The sequence below is a fragment of the Rhinolophus ferrumequinum genome, chromosome 14, assembly GCF_004115265.2.
Source record: "Rhinolophus ferrumequinum isolate MPI-CBG mRhiFer1 chromosome 14, mRhiFer1_v1.p, whole genome shotgun sequence".
NCBI classification, from domain to species: Eukaryota; Metazoa; Chordata; class Mammalia; order Chiroptera; family Rhinolophidae; genus Rhinolophus; species Rhinolophus ferrumequinum.
In genome coordinates, this window is record NC_046297.1 from 41,991,316 (window position 1) to 42,016,769 (window position 25,454).

Here is a 25,454-nt window from a genome sequence, read left to right on the forward strand (position 1 = left end):
ATTTTGTGACTACCAAATTTATATTTTCTAAACCCTTCACCTTCTCACCCATCTCCCAAGCCCCTCCCATTTAGCAACCATCAGTTTGTTTTCTGTATCTATGAGTCTATTTGTTTTGTTTATTCTGTTCTTTAGATTCCACATATAAGTGAGATAATATGGTATTTGTCTTTCTCGGTCTGACTTATTTCACTTAGCATAACATCCTCTAGGTCCATCCATGTTGTTGCAAATGGTAAGATTTCATTCTTTTTTATGGCACAGTAATACTCCATTGTATAAATGTACCACAGTTTCTTTATCCAATCATCTATTGATGAACATTTAGGTTGCTTCCATATCTTGGCTATTGTGAATAGCAATGCAGTAAACATAGGGGTGCATATATTTTTTCGAATTAGTGTTCTGGATTTCTTTGGATAAATACCTAGGAGTGGAATTGCTGGGTCATAAGGTAGCTCCATTTTTAATTTTTTGAGGAACCTCCATACTGTTTTCCACAGTGGCTGCACCAATTTGCAATCCCACCAACAGTGCACAAGGGTTCCGTTTTCTCCACATTCTCACCAGCATTGTTGTTTTATTGATGATAGCCATTCTGACAGAAGTGAGGTGATATCTCCCTGTGGTTTTCATTTGCATTTCTTTGATGATTAGTGACGTTGAGCATCTTGTCACATGACTATTGGCCATCTGTATGCCCTCTTTGGAGAAATGTCTCTTTTACATTTTGGATATTAAACCCTTATCAGATTTATCATTGGCAAATACCTTCTCCCATTCAGTAGGTTGTCTTTTTGTTTTGTTGGTTTTCTTTGCTGTGAAAAATATTTTCAGTTTGATGTATTCCCATGTGTTTAATTTTTTCTTTTGCCTCCCTTACCCATGGAGATACATGAGTAAAAATATCACTAAGGGTAATGTCTGAGAGTTCACTTCCTATATTTTCTTCCAGGAGTTTTATGTTTTTGAGTGTTTAAGTCTTTAATCCATTTTGAGTTTTTCTTGTATATGGCATAAGAAGGTGGTCCTGTTTCATTTTTTTTTTTGCATTTATCTTTCCAGTTTTCCCAGCACCATTTATTAAATAGACTGTCTTTACTGCAATGCAAATTCTTGCTTCCTTTATCATAGATTAAATGACCATATAGGAATGAATTAATTTTCTGGGCTCTCTATTCTGTTCCATTGATCAATGTGTCTGTTTTTATGCCAGTACCATGCTGTTTTGATTACTATAGCCTTGTAGTATGCTTTGATGTCATACCTCCCACTTTGTTCTTATTTCTCAAGATTGCCGTGGCAATTGATGGTCTTTTTAAGATTCCATACAAATTTTAGGATTATACGTTCTAGTTCTGTGAAAAATGTCATTGGTAATTTGATAGGGATTGTGTTCAATCTATTATTGCCTTAGATAGTATGGATTTTTAACTGTATTAATTCTTCCTATCCATGAGCATGGTATATGTTTCCATTTATTAATTATCTTCTTTAATTTCTCTCTTCAGTGTTATATATAATTTCCCACAGTGGTACCTCGGTTTTTGAATGTAATCCGTTCCAGAAGTCCGTTCGAGTTCAGAAACGTTTGAAAACCGAGGCATGGTTTCCCCATAGAAAGTAATGCAAAATGGATTAATTGTTCCAGACCTTTAAAATCAACCCCTAAAACTGCAAATTTAGCATGAATTTTACTATCTAATGATACCATAGATCCATAAAATTTACGGCGTTCATAAACTGAAATGTTCATCAATGGAGACATTCGAAAACCGAGGAACTACTGTACAGATCTTTTACTTCCTTGGTTAAATTTATTCCTAAGTATTTTATTGTTTTTGGAGAAATTGTAAATGGGACTGTTCTCTTAATTTCTCCTTCTGATAGTTTGTTACTGGTGCATACAAATGCAACTGATTTTGAATATTAATTTTATATCCTGCTACTTGACTAAATTCACTTATCAGTTCTAATAGTTTTTTGGTGGAGTCTTTGGGGTTCTCATGTCATCTGCATATGATAATTTTACTTCCACCTTTCCAATATGAATGCCTTTTATTTCCTTTTCTTGTCTGATTGCTGTGGCTAGACCTTCCAGAACTTTGTTGAATAAAAGTGGTCAAAGTAGGCAACCTTGTTTAGTTCCTGATCTTAAGGGAAATGCTTTTAGCTTTTCCCCACTGAGTATGATTTTAGCTGTGAGTTTATCATATATGGACTTGATTATGTTGAAATATTTTCCCTCTATTCCCACTTTGCTGAGTTTTTATCATAAATGGATGCTGGATTTTGTCAAATGCTTTTTCTGCATCTGTTGATATGACCATATGATTTTTATTTTTCATTTTGTTTATGTGTTGTGTCATGTTAATTGATGTGTGGATATTGAACCTTACATACTAGGAATGAATCCCACTTGATAGTGGTATATGATCTTTTTAATATATTGCTGAATTTGGTTGTCTAATGTTTTGTAGAGGATTTTTGCATCTATGTTCATTAGGGATATTGGCCTATAGTTTTTTTTGTTATGTCTTTTTCTCGTTTTTGGAATCAGGGTAATGGTGGCCTCGTAAAATGAGCTTGGGAGCTCTCCCTCCTCTTGGATTGTTTGGAATAGTTTGAGGAGAATGGGTGTTAAAACTTTTTTGACTGTTTGGTAAAATTCACTTGTGAAGCCATCTGGTCCAGGACTTTTGTTTGTTGGGAGCTTGATTACTGATTCAGTTTTGTTGGTAGTAATCGGTCTGTTCAGATTTTCTGTTTCTTCTTGATTCAGCCTTGGAAGATTCTATGCTTCTAGGAATTTATCCATTTCTTCCTGATTGTTTAATTTGTTGCTGTATATAGAGTTGCTTGTAGTATTTTCTTAAAATTTTTTGTATTTCTGCAGTGTCGGTTGTCACTTGTCTTTTTTCATTTCTGACTTTATTTATTTGGGTCTTTTTTTCTTGATGAGTCTGGTTGAAAGTTTGCCATTTTGTTCATCTGTTCAAAAAACCAGCTCTTGGTTTCATTAATCTTTTGGGGTTTTTTTTAGCCTCTATTTTATTTCTATTTTGATCTTTATTATTTCCTCCCTCGTACTCACTGTGGGCTTTGTTTGCTTTTCTTTTCCCAGTTCCCTTAGGTGTAAAGATAGACTGTTGATTTGAGATTTTTTTCTTGTTTCTTTAGGTAGGCCTGCATTGCATCCCTCTTAGGCCTGCATCCCTCTTAGGACTGCTTTTGTTGTGTCCCACATATTTTTGGTTGTTATGTTTTCATTTTCATTGTCTCAAGGTATCTTTTTTTTTTTTTTTAACTACTGCCTTCCTGTGGTGAAAAGGTGTTAGTGCCTCCAAACTATTTTCACCTCTTTTTTTTTTTTAATTTATTTTTAATGTATTGGGGTGACAATTGTTAGTAAAATTACATAGATTTCAGGTGTGCAATTCTGTATCACATCATCCATAAATCACATTGTGTGTTCACCACCCAGAGTCAGCTCCCCTTCCATCACCATACATTTGATCCCCCTCACCCTCATCCCCCACCCCCCAACCCCTTTACCTTCTGGTAACCACCAAATTACGTTCCCCAGATTAATTTTCAAGCCCGTGGCCATCCTATGGTCACCGATTGCCCTCCAATCCCCTCACCCTCCCCCCACCCCCCATCCCTCCCGCCCATCTAGCAACCCTCAGTTTTTCCTCATTGTCTCCCAAACTGTTTCTGATTAGTTCATTCATTTATTCTTTTCTTTAGAATCCGCAAATAAGTGAGATCATATGGTACTTATCTTTCTCTGTCTGACTTATTTCACTTAACATAATGTTCTCTAGATCCATCCATGTTGTTGCAAATGGTAAGATTTCTTTCTTCTTTATGGCTGCATAATACTCCATGGTATAAATATACCACAGTTTCTTAATCCAGTCATCTACCGATGGGCATTTTGGTTGTTTCCATGTCTTAGTTATTGTGTATAGTGCTGCAATAAACATAGGAGTGCATAAAGATTTTTGAATTGAAGTTTTGGATTTCTCCGGATAGATACCTAGGAGTGGAATTACTGGATCATAAGGTAGTTCCATTTTCAGATTTTTGAGATACCTCCATACTGTTTTCCATAGCGGCTGCACCAATCTGCAATCCCACCAACAGTGCACAAGCGTTCCCTTTTTGATTTCTTCTTTGATCTCATTCTTGACCCATTCATTATTTAGTAACATATTATTTATTCTCCAAGTGTTTGTTTTTCAGTTTTTTTTCTTGTAACTGATTTCTAGTTTCATAACACTGTGGTCAGAGAAGATGCTTCATATGATTTCAATGTTCTTAAATTTACTGAGACTTGTTTTGTGGCCTAACATGAGGTCTATCTTGGAAAATGTTCCATGTGCACTTCAAAAGAATGTACATTCTGCTGATTTGGGGTGAAATGCTCTAAAAATATCAATTAAATCCACCTAGTCTAATGTGTCATTTAAGTTTGCTGTTCCCGTGTTGATTTTCTGCCTGGAAGATCTGACCACTGGTGTCAGTGGGGTGTCAAAGTCCCCTACTCTGATTGTGTTACTGTTGATACCTGCCTTTATCTCAGTCAGTATTTGCTTTATATATTTATTTGCTTATATGTATGTATGTGTATATGTGTATGTGTGTGTGTGTGTGTGTGTGTGTTCCTATGTTAGGTTCATAAAAGTTTACCAGGGTGATATCCTCTTGTTAAATTGATCACTTTATTATGTAATGTCCTTCTTTGTCTCTTACTATACTCTTGGTTTTAAAGTCTGTTTTGTCCCACGTTAAGTCGTGCTGCCCCAGCTTTTTTCTCATTTCCATTTGTGTAAAACATCTTTTACCATCCCTTTACTTTCAGTCAGTGTGTTTTTTGATCTGAGGTGTGTGTGTTGTAGACAGCATATGCATAGGTCTTGTTTTCTTATCCACTCAGCTACCCTATGTCTTTTGATTGGAGTATTTAATCCATTTACATTTAAAGTGATTTTTGATAGATACATAGTTATTGCCATTTTATTATTCATATTTTTAATCTTCATTTGTTTTCTCCTTTCTTCTGCTTAAAGAAGTCCTTTTAACATTTCCTGCAATACTGGCTTGGTGGTAATGAATTCCTTTAGCTTTTACTTAATCTGGGAAGCTTGTTTTCTCTCCTTCAATTTTAAATGACAGCCTTGCTAGGTAGAGTAATCTTGGTTGTAGAGCCTTGTTGTTTATCACTTTGAGTATTTCCAGCCACTCCCCTCTGGCCTGCAAAGTTTCTGTTGACAAATCAGCTGACAGTCTTATGGGAGCTCCCTTGTGAGTAACTAGTTGTCTTTTTCTTGCTGCTTTGAGAATTTTCTTTGTCTTTAACCTTTGCCATTTTAATTATGATGTGTCTTGGTGTGGGCCTGTTTGGTTTCATCTTGTTTGGGACTCTCTAGGCTTCCAAGGCTTGTATGTCTATTTCTTTTGCCAGGTTAGAAGCTTTCAGTCATTATTTCTTCAAATAGATTCTTGATCCCTTGCTCCCTTTCTCCTTCTGGTACTCCTGATGCAAATGTTGTTATGGCTTGATGTTGTCCCACAGGTCCCTTAAATTGTCTTCATTTTTTAAAAATTCTTTTCTTTTTGTTGTTTCAATTGGGTGTTTTATGCTACCTTGTCTTTTAAGTCACTGATTTGATCTGCTTCATATAATCTGCTGTTGATTCCTTCTAGTGTATTCTTCATTTCAGTTATTGTATTCTTTATTTCTAGTTATTTTTTATGGTTTCTACATCTTTCTTTATACTTGCTATTTCTTTATTGAAATTCTCATTAAGTTCCTTATGAATTCTTATAATCAGTGTTTTAAACTCTGTCTCTGGTAGGTTGTTTGCTCCATTTCATTTAATTCTATTCCTGGAGGTTTCTCCTGTTCTTTTACTTGGGACATGTTTCTTTGTTTCCTCATTCTGGCTAACCTCTGTGTTAGCTTCAATGTATTAGGGAGATCTTCTATGTCTCTCCGTTTTTGCTGGGTGGCCTTATGTAGTATATGTCCTGTGCGGTCCAATGGCACAGTCTCCCGGATCTCGTGTGTGTGTTCCAGGAGTGTGCCTTGAGTGTGTTGTATGTGTTCTATTGTAGTTGAGCCCTGATTTGCTTTTGGAGCATCAGTGGGTGGGACTGACTCTCACTCTGATCGACTCTAAGGACTGGTTACGCACACAGTGTATGAGCTGCTGTGTGAGGGCTGACCCCACAGATGAGAATTCACCCCTGTGGGCTGTTGAGACCCCTGCTTTGGGTGTGTTGCTTATGGAGCTCACCAGGTAGTGCTGTGGTGTGGTCTGAAGCTAGCCTCTGGGTGTACTGTTTCTGGTGTCTCTTGGTAGGGTGTCCTGTGCAGGCCAATTTCAGCCTTGCCTGTTACTGGCCCACAGCTTCCAGGTAGGAGCTACAAAGCTGTATGTGATTTGGCTGCTGCCTGGGCTGCACCTGGAGGTATGTGTGGGTGGCCTCACTGTGAACAGAGGCTGGCTGCCACCAATAGTGGGCCTGAGGCAGCTTTGCAAGAGGAACAGGGCCCCTTAGGCATACTGCTACCCTCCAGCTGCCCAGAGAGCCCAGCCATTTGAAAGAGCCTCCTTAGGTGCAAGTGTTGGACTAGTTGACCCAGTGTTGAAGAGTGCCCTCGCTGATGCAGCACTAGCTAGGTGGGGCAGAGTCCCAGGGAGTCATGAGATGCGGCTGGTGATTTTTACAAAATTAATACAGATTCAGTTGTTATGCCAATGCCTAGTCTGTGATCACTTCACACAGTACCCCAAGAACACCACAGTCAGCCACTGCTTGCCTCGGGGCAGTGCCTGGCTTGTGACCACTTTGCAAAACACCCTGAGAACACCACAGCCAGCCACCACTTGCTTTGGGCTTGCAAATCCCCAAGAGCGGCCCCAGAGTGGCTGCAACACAGGTTTTGGATCATTGTCCACCACAAAAATCTCTCTGGGCCATCGCGGGCTGTCTACTGCTGCCAAAGGCCTCGATGTCTTGTGGAGTGGGGCCATCCACCCAGGCACCCAGAGCGTCCCTAGCAATGCAGCTCTAGGTGGGCAAGTTGGGGTTCCAGGGAGCTAAGGGTTGTGGTCTACAAAGTCAATGCAGTCTGGGATCCCCCACCAATGGAGTGGGGCCACAACCACCCTGCAAAAACACCACGGTCATTCACCGCCCATCTCAGCTCTGCAGGTTCCCAAGAGCTGCCTGAGATGCTGTGGCACAAGTCTTGGGTTACCACCCACCAGCAAACATTTCCTGAGGCACTGCAAAAAGGCTTCCATAACTTGTGGGGCAGGGCTAGTAGCCCAGCAGTCAAGAGTGTCCCAGGCAATGCAACACCAGTTCGGGGGGCAGGCATCACCAAGGTAGTGTGCACATACAGATTCCACCAGAACAGTGTGGTCCCAGCTTGGCCGTTTGGGAGAAGGCTTAACACGGAAATGATAGTGCCCTGCTGTAGGCCACGTGCATGTCAGGCTCCACACAGGAATAACAATGGCTCTTGTCCCTCCAGCTCCTACCCCGAAGCCACACAATTCTGTCCTTCCCTGCATGTTCCTGGACCTCCCAAGCTGCCACTTCTCCACCAGAGATCAGGTAAGTGCCCACAAACGAGTAAGTCCGTGTGCCATTTCTACAGGAGGGCATCTAGGTTTCCAGTCACCCTCCACCCCACGAGGAAGGGCAGACAGAGTCTTCACTGATTTTCACTTGAAGATGCCGTGGGGACTCCTTTCTGGCAAAGGACTCCTGGGCTAGGGAGCCCAGCATGGGGTTGGGACTCCTCCCTCTTCAGGGGGGACCTCTGCCATTGAGGTGTCCCTCCCACGGTTCAACCACTACTGGTGGGTTTGGGGTCGGCCCTCTTTGCATCTCTCCCCTTCCTAACATTCTTGACGTCGTTTCTTTTTTATATCCTTAGTTAATAGGGGTTCTGTTCCGCTAGTCTTCAGCTGATTCTTAAGGTTAACTGTTCTATAATTTATTTGTAATTTTGGTGTGATCCTGGAATGCAGTAGGCATAGCAATGACCTAATCTGCCATCTTGGACCTCTCTCCTAGAGTTAAGGTTCAATAAGTGAATTATTTTAGCAATTACTTCCTTAAGTATTTTTTACCCATCTGTCTATCTCTTTCTTATTCATGTTAGACAGTTAATACTGTCCCATTGGCTATTAAGGCTCTGTTCATTTTTTGTAATCTTTTTTCTTCATTCTTTAGATTGGCAGATTTTTAGTGATCTATCTCAAGTTCACCAACTTTTTCTTCTGCCATATCCAATCTGCTGTTAAGTCAGTGAAATTTTCATTTCAGATATTGTACATTTCAGTTCTAGAATGTCTAATTATTCTTTTTTATAGCTTCTATTTCTCCACTGAGATTACCCATCTGTTCAGTCGTTATGATCACGCTTCTCCCTTTAAGTCACTGAAAATATTAGTTGCTTTAAAATCTGCTAATTTTAGGGTCTGCCACCATTTGGGGGAAGATGGTCCTTACATCAAGTCACATTTTCCTGATTTTTCACATGTCTAGTAATTGCACATTATAAACTAGATATTGTGGATGATATGTAGTACAGATTTTAAGAGCCTCTTATCTCCTGAAGAGTGAGAATTTTTATTATGCCTGGCAGTTAAATCACTGGCTAATCAAGAACTTGTGAAGGCTTGGTTTTACAGTTTTTTAGAATGGGCCTGTGATGAGCACAAATATTTACCAAGCCCCTTTAACTTCCTTCGTAGGAATCAAACACCAAATTCTATCCTGCGGAAGGTAGCGGTTGAAATTTCTAATCAGCTTTTATAGGCTCACAGCTATTTCCAATGAGCTCCTTGGAATCTCCCCTGCACAGTTTGAAGTTAGGGCTATCCTACTATAACTCCATCCTTTCTGGGATTTATCCACTCAATTTCCAGCTATTCTGGCAGTCCCAAACTCCATCTCCTGAGAAACCGCAAGCCAGTAAGGCTCTGGGCTTTCTGCTTGATTTCCAGCTGTACTGTGCTGCATGGACTTTTTCTCAAGAGAAAAACGGAATGCTTTTTTTGGGGAAAATACTTGACAGGTTTCCAAAGGATATCTTCACCTGGGCTCTGAGATACAGTATTTTTTAATCTGTATATGATGCTGTCATAGGAAATTTTAGCCTGTTTAAGTATGCATTTGCTATCTCTACAATACAAATTACTGTATTACTTTAAAAAAAATGATCTTTAAAAGGTTTTCTTGCATTATCTAATACTTGCAACTGTAACAGCTTCTAGGAATAACTAAATTTGTTGAACCTTTTGTCTTTTTACTATAAGTAACCTGTACAAATATTAATCCATTTATTCTTTCAACAAGTATGTTCAATGCCTATCATTTGCCAGATACTCCTTTAGGTGGTAGACATACAATAGTGGACAGAATAGACAAGGCCCCTGGAATTTTGATTCTAGTGCATCTAAGCAAAGCACTAGAACAAAGGACATTTCAGACTATGTCTTCCCCAAACAGTAAGTAATATGGATGACTTTGCTAGAAAATATATATACATACACACACACATATATATGTGATTCCTTTTTTTTTTCATAAGCATAATTTTGAAAGAAATAACCTCGATTTTATATTTGGCATATAGATAGCCCCATAATCTAAACTGAAATTTACCAAAATCTATTTTAAAGCTTTCTTTCTAAATGACTCTATATACTTTTGACGGCACTCTATTTTTCATAGTGACAATGGTTTTCTAACACCAAGTAGCAAACAATTTAAGTTGTACCAAAAGAAATCACTAGGTTATCTGACTAAATGCTCTAGTATAGAGAAAATTCATTTAACTCACTGTGCACAACTTCAGGAATCAATAATTGGTAAATAAACAGTGGGGGGAAATCCCAAAACTTGACTCACTTTTTTGGCTTTGCTTTCTTAATGTTAAATAAGGTTTCCTAGGGCAGTGAGAAAAGAAAGTATCTGTTTTTCCGTAACATCTCCTATACATAGAGTTGCAAACAACTACCTATCAAATTGAAATATTGCTACATATAATTTAACGCATTTGACTACCAAAAAACAGAATGAACTATCATAAGCAACCCTTTGATTAGTCCATAACTTGAAGTACTAAAAATGATATATCTGCACACAGGCTAATTTTGGCTCAAAGTAACAGAGCTTTCGTAAATCTGAACCATCTCATTATGAGAACGTTGAGGCATTAAATTGTTTTGATTTTCATATATGACTTTCTCTGAAAAGAGATAAATCACTAAAGTTCATTATAATGACGTCTGCTATTGCTTAAAAAGGTTATTTTAACATTTAAAATTATTTTTAAGTTATTCATCTTGCCAACCTCTAATTTGGAAATGCCATGTTTTCCTCTAATAAATCTATTCCCCAATACAGCTGTCAAATTCAGCTATAGCAGCAATGTAGGTACTGAATATAATTCTTGTGGTCCACATATCATAAAAACTGACTTATTAAACATCTCTATACAGTCTGTTAGAGTAAAAACATAATAGGCACAACAATAAATTTTTGGAGGATAAAAATGCTTAAAAATATGCATAATCAAAAAAGCTTATGTATGGGTAGGCTTCACAGAAATCCATGAAATCTCTAAAACTGTAACTAAATTGTGAATATATGTATATTCTAGGGGTAGAATCTGTAGCTTTCAACGGATTTTCCAAGGAGACTAAAGTATAACAAAAGGTTAACTACTATTGTGAGATGTTGGATTTTAATTTGCCAGTAAAAGTTAACATCAGTTGCTGTAAATCTTTTCAGCTCTCACTAATTTACATTATGAATACAATATTTATATCTGTAAAAATTATCAGCTCAGTTAAAACACACTTCTATTATGTAAGATTTGAAGTTGCAGCTCTTTCCAGAAGAGTTAAGTTTTTGGTAAAGTTAAAAAACTTTCATTTGGAAACAAACGTCTCAGATTCATAATGCAAGAATAAACAGATACGTAGATAGCCTAGAGCAACCTATCACATATTTAAAAAAACAAAGTTATATAACAAAGGTTAATCAATATTGTATATTCAAAGAACAGCTGATTATAAATATGTGTATAAAGATATCATAGTGCTTGAACTTAAAATGGCAATTATCACTAAAAATGTTTTTAAGTTTTTCATTCCTCCTAAGTCAATATCTCATTTAAAACATAATGACACAGAGAGGTACAATATTTGATGCCCAATGAGAATCAGCAATGATACTAGAAATCTAAATTTCTTTTAATTATTTGAATGTCTCCTCAGAAACATAAGCATATAATATGCAGATCCAAGGAAATCTAGCGAAATGAGTGTTCTATGGTACTACATCAAATGGTTTTATGGCTTTAATTCACTAACAACCTCTCTGTATCATCTTTACAACAGAGAAAACACAATTGCGGCAGAGATGTTATTATATCCTCACTTGTTTCATTTTCCTTCTGAGTACATAAGACAACTACATTTTCCATTCCACTGCAGCTAGATACAGCCATATGTCCAGTCCTGGCCAATGCAAAGTGAATACAATGATGAATGGCCCTTCCAAACCTGGTCCTTAAATTATCACTTTTCACTTCAAACATCCTTCGAGTTCTCTCCCTTCCCTCATTGGTTTGTTGACTGTAATTCTTGTGGTTGACTCCAAGCAGGCCTTAGGGGACAGCTGAATCACAAGATGGAAGCAATCTGGATACACAAGTCTTCCTTCCACACGGTTCTTTGTGTGAGTGAGAAATAGACTTTAATATGTACTACCATGAGACTTTGGGACGTCTGTTTCAGACAAAATTATCTTACTTACCGTAGTGGGGGAAGACAAAAATAAAGTAATAATTTAGAGCCTGGGGGAGGATTTTTTAAATAGTATACAAATATGGGGTAATGATAGCATGTATTTTATTCAGAGAGTAAAGCATGGACTTTAGAGTCACAAAGTTGAAGTTCAGCCTCTGACACTTATTAGGGTTAAATTACTAAGTCAGTTTCTTCAATTATAAATTACGAATAATAATACCTATAGTCTACAGGATTATTACTAGGATTAATTAAAATAACAGATATAAAGAATCCAGCATAGAGAGTGGCATATATTAATCACGTAACAAATATTAGCTATAACTATTATAAATATGAAAAGATGGCACAAATGCAACTAAACCATTTACCGGATATAACTGTTGGAAGGATTATCACACTGAAGGTTAGAAATAAAATGAAACAAATAGTTGGCTCTGAAATGGCTTTTCTAATATAAGCAGAATAGCTAGCCGCTTGGAAATTTGGAATATATCATTACTGTATATAAATTTCTCTAAGGTAAATGTAACTAATATTTTCATTCATATGTTTATATGGCTACAAATATACCTCAAGTGGTCTCTTTAATATTAAAAATGGGATAACTTCAACTTAACTACTTATAAATGGAGGAGGTGGGGTAACAACACATCATTAGCATGACACTAGTATCAGTTTCCAGCAAGTTTTTTAGAAAGTGAAAGTTACCAAGACTCAAATATACATTAAGCTCTATCCTTTAAGATAGTTTTTATAACTCCCAGAAACAGAAACTAAAAGTTTAAAATAAACTATTCCCATATGCTTACAAAGCTGCCCCAAAGAGACAGCTGTTCAATAGCTTCACAAACACACAACTGCCACATTTACCTGTTTAAGCCTATTCTTGATTGTGAGGTAGAACAGAACAGTATGGTACTTTACGCTTTTAATAATACTAATTACAAATAATATTCATTACTCAATCCATTACAAAATGTAAGCTGCTGCAGAAAGAAAAAGCATTATTCATTCCACTTCTTCAATTAAAAAAGATTAAAAACATTTTGGCTAGCTCATTCCAGGCCCTCTTTGTTCAGCAGGGCAAACAATACACCAATAGGGAAATAGTAGGGAAAGCATAGTGCAAAATGCTGGCTGGGTGTGATGGAGTGTCCAGAGACATGAAAAAGTTATAAAACAGGGTTTAAAACAGGCATCTAGCTGTCAAAAAGTTTTTGAACTGGTTAAAATACTCATTGCTACAGATCAATAAAAGGGAGATACAAACTTAATCTGACATCTTAGCCAAGTCTGCCTACTTTTTTGAATTTTAATTTCCTTATTTGAAAGCAACAGTGGCTGGACCACATAATCTCTAAGGTTCCTTGGTTCTAAAAGACTATGATTCTAATATACAAATAACATAGTTTTAATACATAGCGTACTCTAGGTTAAAAGTGCATAATTAAGATTTTCTGAGATAAATAATTGTTTTTGTTCTTTTAAAAATTTAATCTCCAAATTCTTTCACGTTAGTACGGTAGTACCTCGGTTTTCAAACGTCTCTGTTGACAAACATTTTGGTTTATGAGCACTGTAAACCAGGAAGTAAATGCTTTGGTTTTCGTACATGCTTGGAAGTCGAACATGTCACGTGACTTCCACCGCGTGCAAGATCCTGAAGCCTAGCTGTCGGCTGTTTTGGAACGTTTCAGAACTCGAACAGTCTTCCGGAATGGATTACGTTCGAAAACTGAGGTACCACTGTATACTCTTTTCTTAGTAAATCCAGTGGAATGAGTATAGTCTTTGCAAACTGAATTTTACAAATTAAATTATTAATCTGAATAATTCTGCTATTTGGACAATTACAAGTATTTATTGTCTGAGCTAATTTTGTCCTAACCACTTTTTCTGGAAGTTTGGTTTTTAAATAAAAATTGATAATGACAGCATCCTGCCTCTCCAATTTTGGAAGTTCATTTGCTTCTTTCTCCTAAAGAATATGAGGGGTAGGAGAAGAGACTTTTGGTTAGGTAAATCATTATGTGTGCATGCGTGTGTGCGCGCACACACACAGGCACACACACGTGCTTAATTTTGTTTTATATATATACACGTGTATATACAGAGGATGCCAAAAAATGTATACATATTTTAAGGAAAAAACTGTATTAGTTGTAATATCAATATACACTGACAACAAAAGATGAATACAAGTCACGTTTGACTTCTGCAGTTGCAAGAGGTGTTCAAAGTGGTTACCATCAGTATCCAGACACTTCTGATTACGGTGAACTACTGCTTGAGCATAGATAACATCTCTTAAAATGTGTATACATTTTTTTGGCACCCCCAGTATGTGTGTATGTATGTGTACATATGTGTATATACACACACACACACACACACACACATATGTATAATAAAATTAAGCATGCGCACACGCACACACAATGATTTACAATGATTTAGTAAAGGCTGAAACAGCTGTTTGGTAGAAGTCCTGGAAGTTATTTTTAAAATTTTCTTCAATCTGTAAAGTAATTCTCAGAAGGAACAACATCTCTTGGGAAACAAGAGGCACAATATGCAAACTGTGTCTATTTTACTTTGGCTACACAGCATTCATATAGCCTCTTTTTAAACATGTCCCCCGAAATGAGACCAAAAATGAAATACAAAATGCATATTTATTAATTTTATAAGGGAAGAAAACAAGGGAGTATTTTCTAAAGAAAACAGGAGAACCTAGGTAAGAATTATGCAGCAGGTAATCAATCATAAAGGTTTATCATTGTTATAGTTTTCTCACTGAGAATTCAAAAGACAGAAAATAGATTTAATTATAATACTAAACATACTATTAAATTAGATGCATTAGATATTTAACTATAGACTCACGGGAAGCATCAAACTAAAGACCAATATGAAAAATCAGCAATCGAGAGACACAGTGAGTCGTTTAAATAAGTCATGAACATGCAAAGAGTGAAAAGGTACAAACCTGGAACTATTTCACAAACACTAACCATGCACAGGTGCCATCTGCTTGAAAACCCATCTGCTCTTCTCAGAACACTGCACCAACTTTATTTGGCTGTGGAACCTATCCTTCTACTCTGTTTCCCCGAAAATAAGGCCTAGCCGGATGTCATGCAGGGTCTCTGGTCCCGCTCCCCACATAAGAACGCAGGATATGGTGAGGCCAAAAAGGAACACCCACGGAGCCATAGATGGGGGAGTCACACCACTATATTCTCGCTGGCGACTGGGTTGGAGACACAGGAAGGGAGTTGGAGACACAGGAAGCAGGCTCCACATGATCCACAATCCACTGGCCACTTCTCTGCCAACCAACCAACTCCACTTGCTAGCCGCAATCCACCGTCTGCATCTCTGCCACCCACCCAACCAACCCACTAGCGTAGCCACAGCAGTTATATTGGTGGCTAATGGCTAATGGGTTACAGCTGATGGCCAACTACTAGTCACAGCTGATGGCCATCTACTACCTGAGCCAGCACCTTTCCACGTGAAGTTGAGAGCTGGGATTCTGTCCACACACTGGACAATCAGCTCTAATGTGTCTTTTGGAGCAAAAATTAATTTTATATAATATAAAAATTAATATAAAAATTAATGAATATAATGTATTATATTATTATATTATATTATAAAGACTGGGTCTTATAGTAAAATAAGACTGGGTCTTATATTAATTTTTGCTATAAAAGATGCATTAGAGCTGATTGTCCAGCTAGGTCTTATTTTCAGGGAAACACTAACATGGAAAAAGCTGTGAAAAGAACAAGTTTTACGGAGGAGCTAAGAGAAGGAGTTCATTTTCAGACATTTAAGTTTGAGTTGCTTCTTATATCTTAGGTGGGAACGTATATCCAAATACCTATTTGACAAGCCTAGAGTTCAGGAAAAAAGTCTGGCCTAGAGATACAAATTTGGGAGGAGTTGTGATACAGAGGATGTGTAAAATCATGAGCATGGATGAAATCACCAAAGGAGTAAATATAGAAGGGCAAGGACTGAGCCCTGTGCAATTCCAATATTAAGATACTGGGGAGAAGAAGAGGATCCAGTAAAGGAGACAGAAAATGTGGAAAACGAACCTTTTTAAGAATTATGCTGTCATAAGACAAAACCTTTTGGTTCCATCCCTATCAATATTTTACTCACCCTCTCCCCTAAATGTAAACTACATCTTAAGAAGTCATGAGCAAAGCAGGGGCAAATTGGGAGGAATAAAGGAGTGATGTGACAAAAAATCACAATGTAACATATAGGATATGTCCTTCTTAGACCTGTTGAAACTTGAGAGTATTAAGACACTTCCTCTGATATTTCTAAGAAAGGATCAGAATTCTAAAGAACTGTCTAGTCTCTGACAGTCACAATGCAGGATATAAAACAAAGATAAGCATAGATCTTTAGCTTACTAAAGACTTTTGACTGTATGTTAAGTTTCCTGAGGCTGCTGTTAACAAATTACCATAAAGTGGGTGGCTTAAGACAACAGAAATTTATTTTCTCACGGTTCTGGATGCTGAAAGTCCAAAATTCATCAGGGCCATGCTTCCTTTTGGAGCTGCAAGAGAGAATCTGTTCTTGGCCTCTTCTAGCTTCTGATGACTACAAGCATTCTTTGGCTTGTGGCCACATTACTCCTATCTCTTCCACCATGGTTACACTGCCTCTTCCTCTTCTGTGGGTCTTCTTCCCTTTTGCCTGTAATGACCTCTGTTTTCCCTAGTAAGAACAACTTGTCATTGGATTTTGGACCCACCTGGACAATCCAGGATGATCTCATCTTAAAATCCTTAATTATATCTGCAAAGACTCTTTTTCCAAATAAGATATCATTCACAGGTTCCAAAGATTAGGATATGAACATATCTGAGGGTCACCAATCAACCTACATGATTCCAGAAATTCTGGCGAAGGACATCAGTAAAGTGTGTTTTGTTTATGCAAAAAGCCAAAGGATATTCATCCATAACAAAAAACATTCTTTTTAAAAAAAAATGAATGGGGATGGCAATAAGGAGATATCTATTTGATTTAACTATGTATGTGATTTGGCCATGTACAACTGCTTATCAGGTAACCACTGCCACCTTGGTGTGGATAAAAGAACTAGTCATTGTGCTATATACATCACATACCATGTGATGACAGGCTTTTCTAAACAATTGTTTTACTTCCCACACTTACATGCACTGATCAGTCCCCACCCCCTCTTTCCAAAGGCCTTGTTTCATGATTTTGATTTAAGGACACCTAGTATATAAAAAGTGTCAGTTATTCATACAAACAAAAACAGATAGATTAGTTCAAGCAATATTTAAATAGATCAGAGGTTGAAAATCGGGTGGCCAAACAGACCTCGTCACCGCTCCTGATTCTGTTACAAGAACATCTTATCTTGATTTATGCATTGCAACTGATTTCAGTGGAGGAGATAACAGGACCTCCAAATGCAGTAGTTTTGTGGGGACTTCTTTTGGTTTTATACTCTCCTGGTTGTTTTTATACTGAGACTTGCTATGACAAGTTACTAATAATGAAAGAGATCTCTTTCCTAACAGCCTTGACTGAGTAGTTGAGCGTTTCAAAGACGTAATTTATACTAATTCAGTGAAATATATAACACATTTTCCCTCATTTTATATACAGGGAAAGAGAATAAATCACAGTCATTTTGGAGTTGTAAAACTAAGAGAAGTCAGGTATCCTGACTTTCAATTCAACTAAGTAATTCCAGTTAAATGACATATGAGCTTCTGTATTTGGTCTCAAAAGAAAGGTCCATCAGTTAGGAAAAGACTATAAGAAAGACAAAGAAAAGAATTCCTATGGAAAGAAAACATTTCATACAAAATGCCCCTAAAGCTATGCTGTCCAGTGTAAACACATGCTGGATCAAAGACTTAGTTTGAATAAAAAAATGTAAAGTCATTCATTAATACAGGATGAAACAATAATATTTTGAATATACTGGCTTAAATATATTATGAAAATTAATATGTTTCTTTTTACTTTTTAATGTGCCTAAAAGAAAATCTTAAATTACATTTATGACTCACATATTTCTATTAGATAGCCCTGCTGTAGATAAAGTTATGAAATAGATACTTTAAAGGAAATTGAAACAATCATCAAAACCTCCCAAAAAGTGGACATCTAAGACCATCAGATGACTTCACTAGTGAACTCTACCAAACATTCAAAGAAGATTTAATACCTACCCTTCTTAAACTCTTCCAAAAAACTGAAGAAGAGGCAATAACTTCCTAACTCATTTTACGTGGCCAACATTACTCTGCTACGAAAACCTAGCAAGGATAACAGAAAAAAAAAAAAACTACAGACCAGTATCTCTAATGAATACAGATGCAAAAACCCTAAACAAAATACTAGCAAATTGAATACAACAATACATTAAAAAGGTAACATATTACGATCAAGTGGGGTTTATTACAGGGATGCAAGGATGGTTCAACATATGCAAATTGATCTGTGATATAACACATTAACAAAATAAAAGATAAAAAGCATATGATCATATCAGTAGGTATAGAAAAAGCATCTGACAAGACACAAAATCTATTCATGATTTAAAAACTCAAAATGGGTAAAGAAGGAAGTATCTCAACATAATAAAGGCCATATATGACAAACCCTCAGCTACTGTCATATTCAGTGGTGAAAAACTGAAAGCTTTTCCTTTATGATCAGGAATTAGACAAGCATGCCCACTCTTATCACTGTTAGTCAACACAGTATTGGAAATCCTAGCCAGAGCAATGAGGCAAGAGAAAGAAATAAAAGGCATCCAAATTGGGACTGAAGAAGTCAAATTATCACATTTTACAGATGACATGATTCTTTATATAGAAAACCCTTAAGACTCCACCAAAAAACTATTATAAATGATAAACAAATACAGTCAAGTCGCAGGATACAAAGTCAATGAACAAAAATTCATTGTGCTCCTATATACTAACAATAACATTTCAGAAAAAGAAATGAAAAAAAAATTCCTTTTGCAATTGCAACAAAAACAAATACCTAGGAATAAATCTAACAAAGGATATGAAGAACCTATACACTGAAAACTACAAGACATTTTTAAAGTAAATTGAAGACACCAAGAAATGGAAAGATATTCCACGTCCATGGATTGGAAGAATAAACATAGTTAAAATGGCCATATCACTCAAACCAATACATAGATTTAATGCATTCCCCATCAAAATCCCAATGGCATTTTCTAAAGAAACAGAACAAAAAAATCATCAGATTTATATGGAACCACAAAAGACCCTGAATAGACAAAGCAATCCTGAGAAAAAAGAACAAACCCAGAGGTATCATACTCCCTGACTTCAAGTTATACTACCAAGCAACAATAATCAAAACAGCATGGTATTGGCAAAAAAAAAACAACAACAGACCATAGACCAATGAACAGAATTGAGCCCAGAAATAAACTCACATAAATATGGACAGATTATTTTCGACAAAGGAGCCAAAACATACAACGGAGAAAAGAAAGCCTCTTCAATAAATGGTGCTGGGAAAGCCAAATACAAATGATACTAGACTGTTATTTGTCACCATACACAAAAATTAACTGAAAATGGATCAAAGACCTAAATATAAGACCTGAAGCAATAAATTGCATAGAGGAAAGCATAGATACTAAACTTACGGACTTTGGTCTTAGAGAGGATTTTATATATTTGACCTCAAAGGCAAGGGAAGTAAAAGCAAAAATAAATGAATGGGACTATATCAAACTAAAAAGCTTCTGCACAGCAAAAGAAACCATCAACAAAATAAAAAGGCAACCAACCGAATGGGAGAAGATATTTGCAAACAAGGCCTCTGATAACGGGCTAGATAAACTAGATAAACTAGACAAAGAACTCATACCACTCAACAATAATGAAGAAACAAACAATCCAATTAAAATATGAGCAGAGGAACTGAACAGGCACTTCTTTCAAGAAAACATAAAAATGGCCAATGGATACATGAAAAGATACTCAACTTCACTAGCTATTAGGGAAATGCAAATCAAAACCACAATAAGATACCACCTCACACATGTTAGAAAGGCTATTACCAACAAGACAAATAACAGCAAGTATTGGAGAGGTTGGAGAAAAAAAAGGAACCCTCATACACTGCTGGTGGGAATGTAAACTGGTACAGCCATTATGGAAAACAGTATGGAGGTTCCTCAAAAAATTAAGAAAAGAGTTACCCTATGACCCAGTAATCCCTCTCCTGGGTATCTACCCCCAAAATTTGAAAATATTTATTCATAAAGATATTTGTACTGCTACATTTATTGCAGCATTATTCATAATGGCCAATACATGGAAACCGAAGTGTTCTTCGATAGATGACTGGATAAAGAAGATGTGGTACATATATACTATGGAATATTACTCGGCCATAAGAAAAGATGAAATACTGCCATTTGTGATAACATGGATGACTCTTGAGAAAATCATGCTAAGCGAAATAAGTCAGATGGAAAAAGTTGAGAACCATGATTTCACTCATATGTGGGATATAAAACTGAAAGTAACAAACAAATAAATAAGACAAAAACTCATAAACACAAACAACAGTATGGTGGTTACCAGAGAAAAGGGGGTGGTAGAGAGGTAGACAAGGGTAATGGGGGTCAATACATGGTGACGGAAGGAAATTTGACTTTGGGTGGTGAGCACACAATGTAATATACAGATGATGTATCATAGAGTTGTACACTTGCAACCTATATAATTTTATTAACCAATGTCATCCCAATAAATTTAATAAAATTAACTCCCCAAAAAGAACTAGGTACTTTGTTATACATACTTTATTCAGTTAGCAAATACTTATTCAACATCTATTATTGTATTACTGTCAGGCTTTACGCTTAAGAGTGAACAAAGAGAATGGTCCCTGCCATCATTGAGTTTACATTGTCTCCTACACATCAACTATAAATTTCAAATGTATTATCTCATTTGTGATAATGTATAAGAATAATTTAGAATACATTATTGTGTTTATAATATTTATCTAGAAGTCTAATACTATCACATTCCCAATACCTTCTGGTTTTCTCTAACTAGTTTGCTCCCTCCCTATGGCTCACCTCTATCAGTGTCTTTTCAAATTGGCACCCTACCTGCTATTCACATTACAGTGGGGCTATTTATACTTTCAGGGGTCTCCAGAGAAGGACAAAGGTTGAAAATTGTTAAGTGTACATTATTTTAAGGGGCCAAATCCAGTTTTTTGGCCCTAAGACTGAGTTTAAGTTTCTTTTGGGCTTAAACAAACTAGAGTGATTTGAGGCAGGCTTTTGCTTTATAATTCAATGCACAAACTTATTTGAGGGCTGAAAGAACTCATCAGTTATGTTCTACTGAGGCTTTTACATAAGAAAAAAACTCTCCCAAACAGGATTTCCAAAACAAATTAACAAGCAGTATATCTCTACCAAATTATTTGTAACATAAAATACTAGGTAATATCAGTAGGACAAGAATATATAATGCTTTTTTAAGGCTAATGGCCTGCTTTCAAGAAAATGTTACCAATAAACATAATTGTTCAGGTTTTACTGAGGGCTACAAAGAGAGCAATACAAACAAAAACTACTTTATCAAAAAGTGCTATTTTTTCCCACAATACTTTAATACAGAAAGTATTACTGACATATGATAGCTATTGAGAAGTAAATGAAGTACCCAAGTTTTAAACATCCAAAATGATTTCATTGCCTTTTTTGGTTGAAGTCTACCACCATCTGAAATACAGATGTGTTTAGCAAAGGAATGTTATCCCTCAGTCTTGAACTGTGCAGGTGTCCTTACATAGTTGTTTCAATGTTACACATCCTCTGTCAGCTAACAAAGAACTGATCTTTCAGGTCTTAAAAAAAGCTGAAGGAAAATAATTACTCCTGATTGGAGAAAAAAATATCACTGAAGGAAAAATTAGCTCTTCTCTATAAGTAATTATTAACAATTTGCTCAAAAGGAGTCAAACCAAAATCTTTAAGCTAATGTATTTCATATATGACCATAGGTCCTTTCAATAAACTACTAGTGCTAGTTTATCAAATACAATGGAATATGCAATCAAATATAAATTTAGAAATTCAACGTCTCTTTGGCCTTCATGCCCCAAATGGCCTAATTTTTATATGGGCCTCAAATAATAAAAGAGCATTAAGCTTAGACAGCAGGAAGCCAGCCAGTAACAATCAACTGTCACTTGTTCCATAGCATCAGAAAAACAAATAACAATTCTCTAAGATTTCCTTTATAACCTGAGTAGAGAAGAAATATAAGGAGGCAATTCAGATGTAATGCAACAAAATTCATCCCCAGCTTACTCTGTCTAACACTTGACTAAGGTCTTTTACAGGTTATCACAAATAATTGTCTTCCTTCTTCCCTTTGAAAAATTCATAAAACTACACTTTTCAATCCTCATTGCCCTCCAGATAAAAAAAAAAGTTGGGGGAGGGGGATGATTAGAAACCAAAGAATTTATGATAAATCTAAATAAGTGTTTAAGGTAAAATCAAAACCTGCCATAATATACAAGAGATTCTTTCAAGTGTTTAAAAAGTTTGATTCAAATTACCTATATCTAATTCCATCGAACAATCCTGTAAGAATCCCATATCTTTCAATATGATCCCATTAAAGAGGAGACCCCAAGAGTCTTATATTCCCAATTGCAAAAATATTACTTTATGGCATCCCCTATTTCAAATTTTTGAAATGCATTTATTTTTCACCAAGACGCTAAAAACAGATACTAATCTTAATATCTTTCATACGTTAGGTAGAAAAAAATGTTTTCATTTAGTCAAGTAGAAAAGCACCCCAAATTCTAAAAGTCACACAAAAAAAGAAAAAAATCCAACACTACCGTGTTTCCCAGAAAATTAGATCTAGCTGGACAATCAGCTCTAATGCATCTTTTGGAGCAAAAATTAATATATGACCCGGTCTTACATTATGCTATTTTATAGTAGACCTGGTCTTATATAAAATTGGGTCTTATATTATAGTAAAATAAGACATACTAACTTTTGCTCCAAAAGATGCATTAAAGCTGATTGTCCGGCTAGGTCTTATTTTCCGGGAAACACGGTATTTCGGGGGAAACACAGTAAAATGGACTTTTTTAATATAAACTCTAAGGATAAATTGAGGCATCCCCCGATGAAACAATATTTCAAGTAGCTACTATTTGGGTTGTGTTTCAATGCCTAAAATAATGTTGTAGTTTTAAAAGAATCTTACTGGAATCCTTATTGGAAGTCAGAGATATTGAAAAAATAACAATAACGTTAGTTGCCAAACGTAATTTTTTCCTCAAAGACACCTTGTGGTGACATTAAAATAGTTTCCATGGACACATGAAATTTAAACTTAAGTTATATTGTACACTATAATAAAAAAGAATATTAAACTAACAAAAAGGTTTTTTGTTGTTGCTGGGTACCTCATTGGAATTGTAAGTTGCAAGGAAACACTTGAAAATAAGAGTTAACAATAGATCATCGCCATTTTCTAAATACATTTCAAAAGTGTATTTACATTTTAATTCAGTTCAGACAGCTGGGTGTTAAGGAAGCATAAACAGACATACGGTAATAGCTTAATTATAAACAGAAGAAGAAAGCATTATGATGATTAATGGCAAAACTGAAAACGAAATTTAGGCAGACCGTCAGATTTCATATAACCAAAATGGTCAAGAAATCCAGGTTAAAATAATAAAAAAAAATAAAAATAAAGATAGCCACATTCTTACCCAAAAAAAGTGAAATGGAAAGATCACAAACATTTTATGGCAACGCGTCAGGGGAAAGGAGTTTACGCCGCCACTGTTTACTAACATTTAAAACTAGCATTTCCAGCCAACATCTGGGTTTGAAAATTGCAGCGGCACTTAAACGCTGTCCTTTCCAACGTCAACCCAACAGAACACTCTGCAACATTTTGGATAGTAAATATTAACCAGAACAAAGCATCGTTCTTATATTTCTACTTTCAGGGGCCAATGGGAAAAATTAAGACCCTTTTCCCATGTACAACCTTAATCACTCTCCCCTTTTATTTACTTCCCTTATCGCGAAGTTAACGAACCCTGAACTTTTTCTTTTCATTAATGGAAACGGGTAAAAGAGCAATGGTAGACGGGAACCCATATGATAGGAAAAACTGGAAATTAAAAATAGTGGCGTTACCTTCTGCGTGAAGGCTGGGAACTCCCTGAAGGTTTGGCAACAGGGAGACTATCCTGGGAGACCCCTATTTAAACATATACTTTTCTCCGAGGTTACACCATTTTTCATCTGTAGAATTTCTGCTTTTCAAGAGGGTGACAGTTCTCCTGATCGAGCTTCCCTGGAGCATGCCTCCCAGGCAAGGGGGTGTGGGGGTGGGGCGCTGGCCCCGGCCCCGAATTTGCAGCGAGGCCCGGAAATCGGTCCCGTTAGAGCCGATTTCACCCATCAGGAATGCGCTCCGCCCCTGCCGCCTTACCGCGGCGGCCGCCCTCGGTGTTGCCCGCTTCAGGGGCTGGTGAAGTGCTCGAGTGGAGCGCCGCCTCGGCCGCTCACAACACGGCCGGGTCAGCTGCGGTCTCCACAGACTACCCGGGCCAGGACAGGGCTCGGGGCGGATCCCACGCTCCGCCTCAGGCCGCGCTGCCACCGGGGCGCCAGGGCCAGGGCCGGGCGGTGGACGCAGAACCAATTCGAGGCCTGACCCCTGGAACCAGCGCCCGCTCGAGCCCTGAGCTGGGCACGAGAGGGGGCGCCTTTCCCGTGGGATTTCCGAAAACATTTCCGTCCCGGGGAGGGGCGCCAGGGCAGCGGCCGTGCAGAGCGCCTCGGATCGGAAACGGGAGCCGCCCCTGCCCTCCCGCTCCCGGGCGTAGCCTCCTCCTGTGCCCGCCAGTACCTTCAACTCCTCAGAGAGGCGGCGGGCGCAGGGTTGCGGGCGAGCAGGCCCATCTCCCAGAGGCGGCGGCAGAAGCCGGAGGAAGTACCGAGAGTGCCTCAGACCCGCCGAGGCGCCTCTCAGCTGGGGCGGAGGGAATGGAGAGGAGGGGTCGCAACGGCCGCTTTCCCGAACTCCTCCTCCGCAGTTCTGTCTTGACGGCTGTTCCCGGGAAGCAGCGTCTCAACTGCCATTCTCCCCCTCCCTCAGGCCCCGCTGTCTCCGCCTCCTCCTCCCACTTCTTCCTCCCGCCCCCGTCCCCGCCCCGCCCCGCCCCGCCGCGCCGCCCGCGTGCCGTACGTCATGGCGTCACGCCCACGGGCCCGCCGCGGTCGACTATGGGAGGCGGTCATCCGCTCGCGCACGTGTTCCCAGCACCCGCCCAGGAGCACCCTACCTGCGACCTGGTTAGCCCGGTGCGCGGCCCCGCAGCCTGAGTCCTGCGTGGAGCAAACAGCGGCTCTTTCTGCCCCTTCGGCCCGCAGGACTTCTTCGCCCGGAGCCAGCCGGGCTGTGGGGCAGGTGTTTCCTCCAAGGACGGGTGGGGCTGCTTCCGAGGTGAAGG

The 25,454-nt window shown here is 37.9% G+C and overlaps 1 protein-coding gene across 3 annotated transcripts in view; it reads right to left on the bottom strand.

Annotated features, from left to right (window-relative positions):
• RNF19A (ring finger protein 19A, RBR E3 ubiquitin protein ligase) overlaps positions 1-25,125 on the bottom strand; it is an 82,732-nt gene extending 57,607 nt beyond the window's left edge. Inside the window, exon 1 of one of the 3 annotated variants that reach the window (XM_033126741.1) lies at positions 24,851-25,125. The gene's annotated coding sequence lies outside the window, so the exon portion shown is untranslated. Of the gene's footprint in view, positions 1-24,132; positions 24,264-24,850 lie in introns of those variants that run through there. The other 2 variants (XM_033126739.1, XM_033126740.1) reach the window with 2 other exon arrangements.
• Between the last annotated feature and the right edge of the window lie 329 nt (positions 25,126-25,454).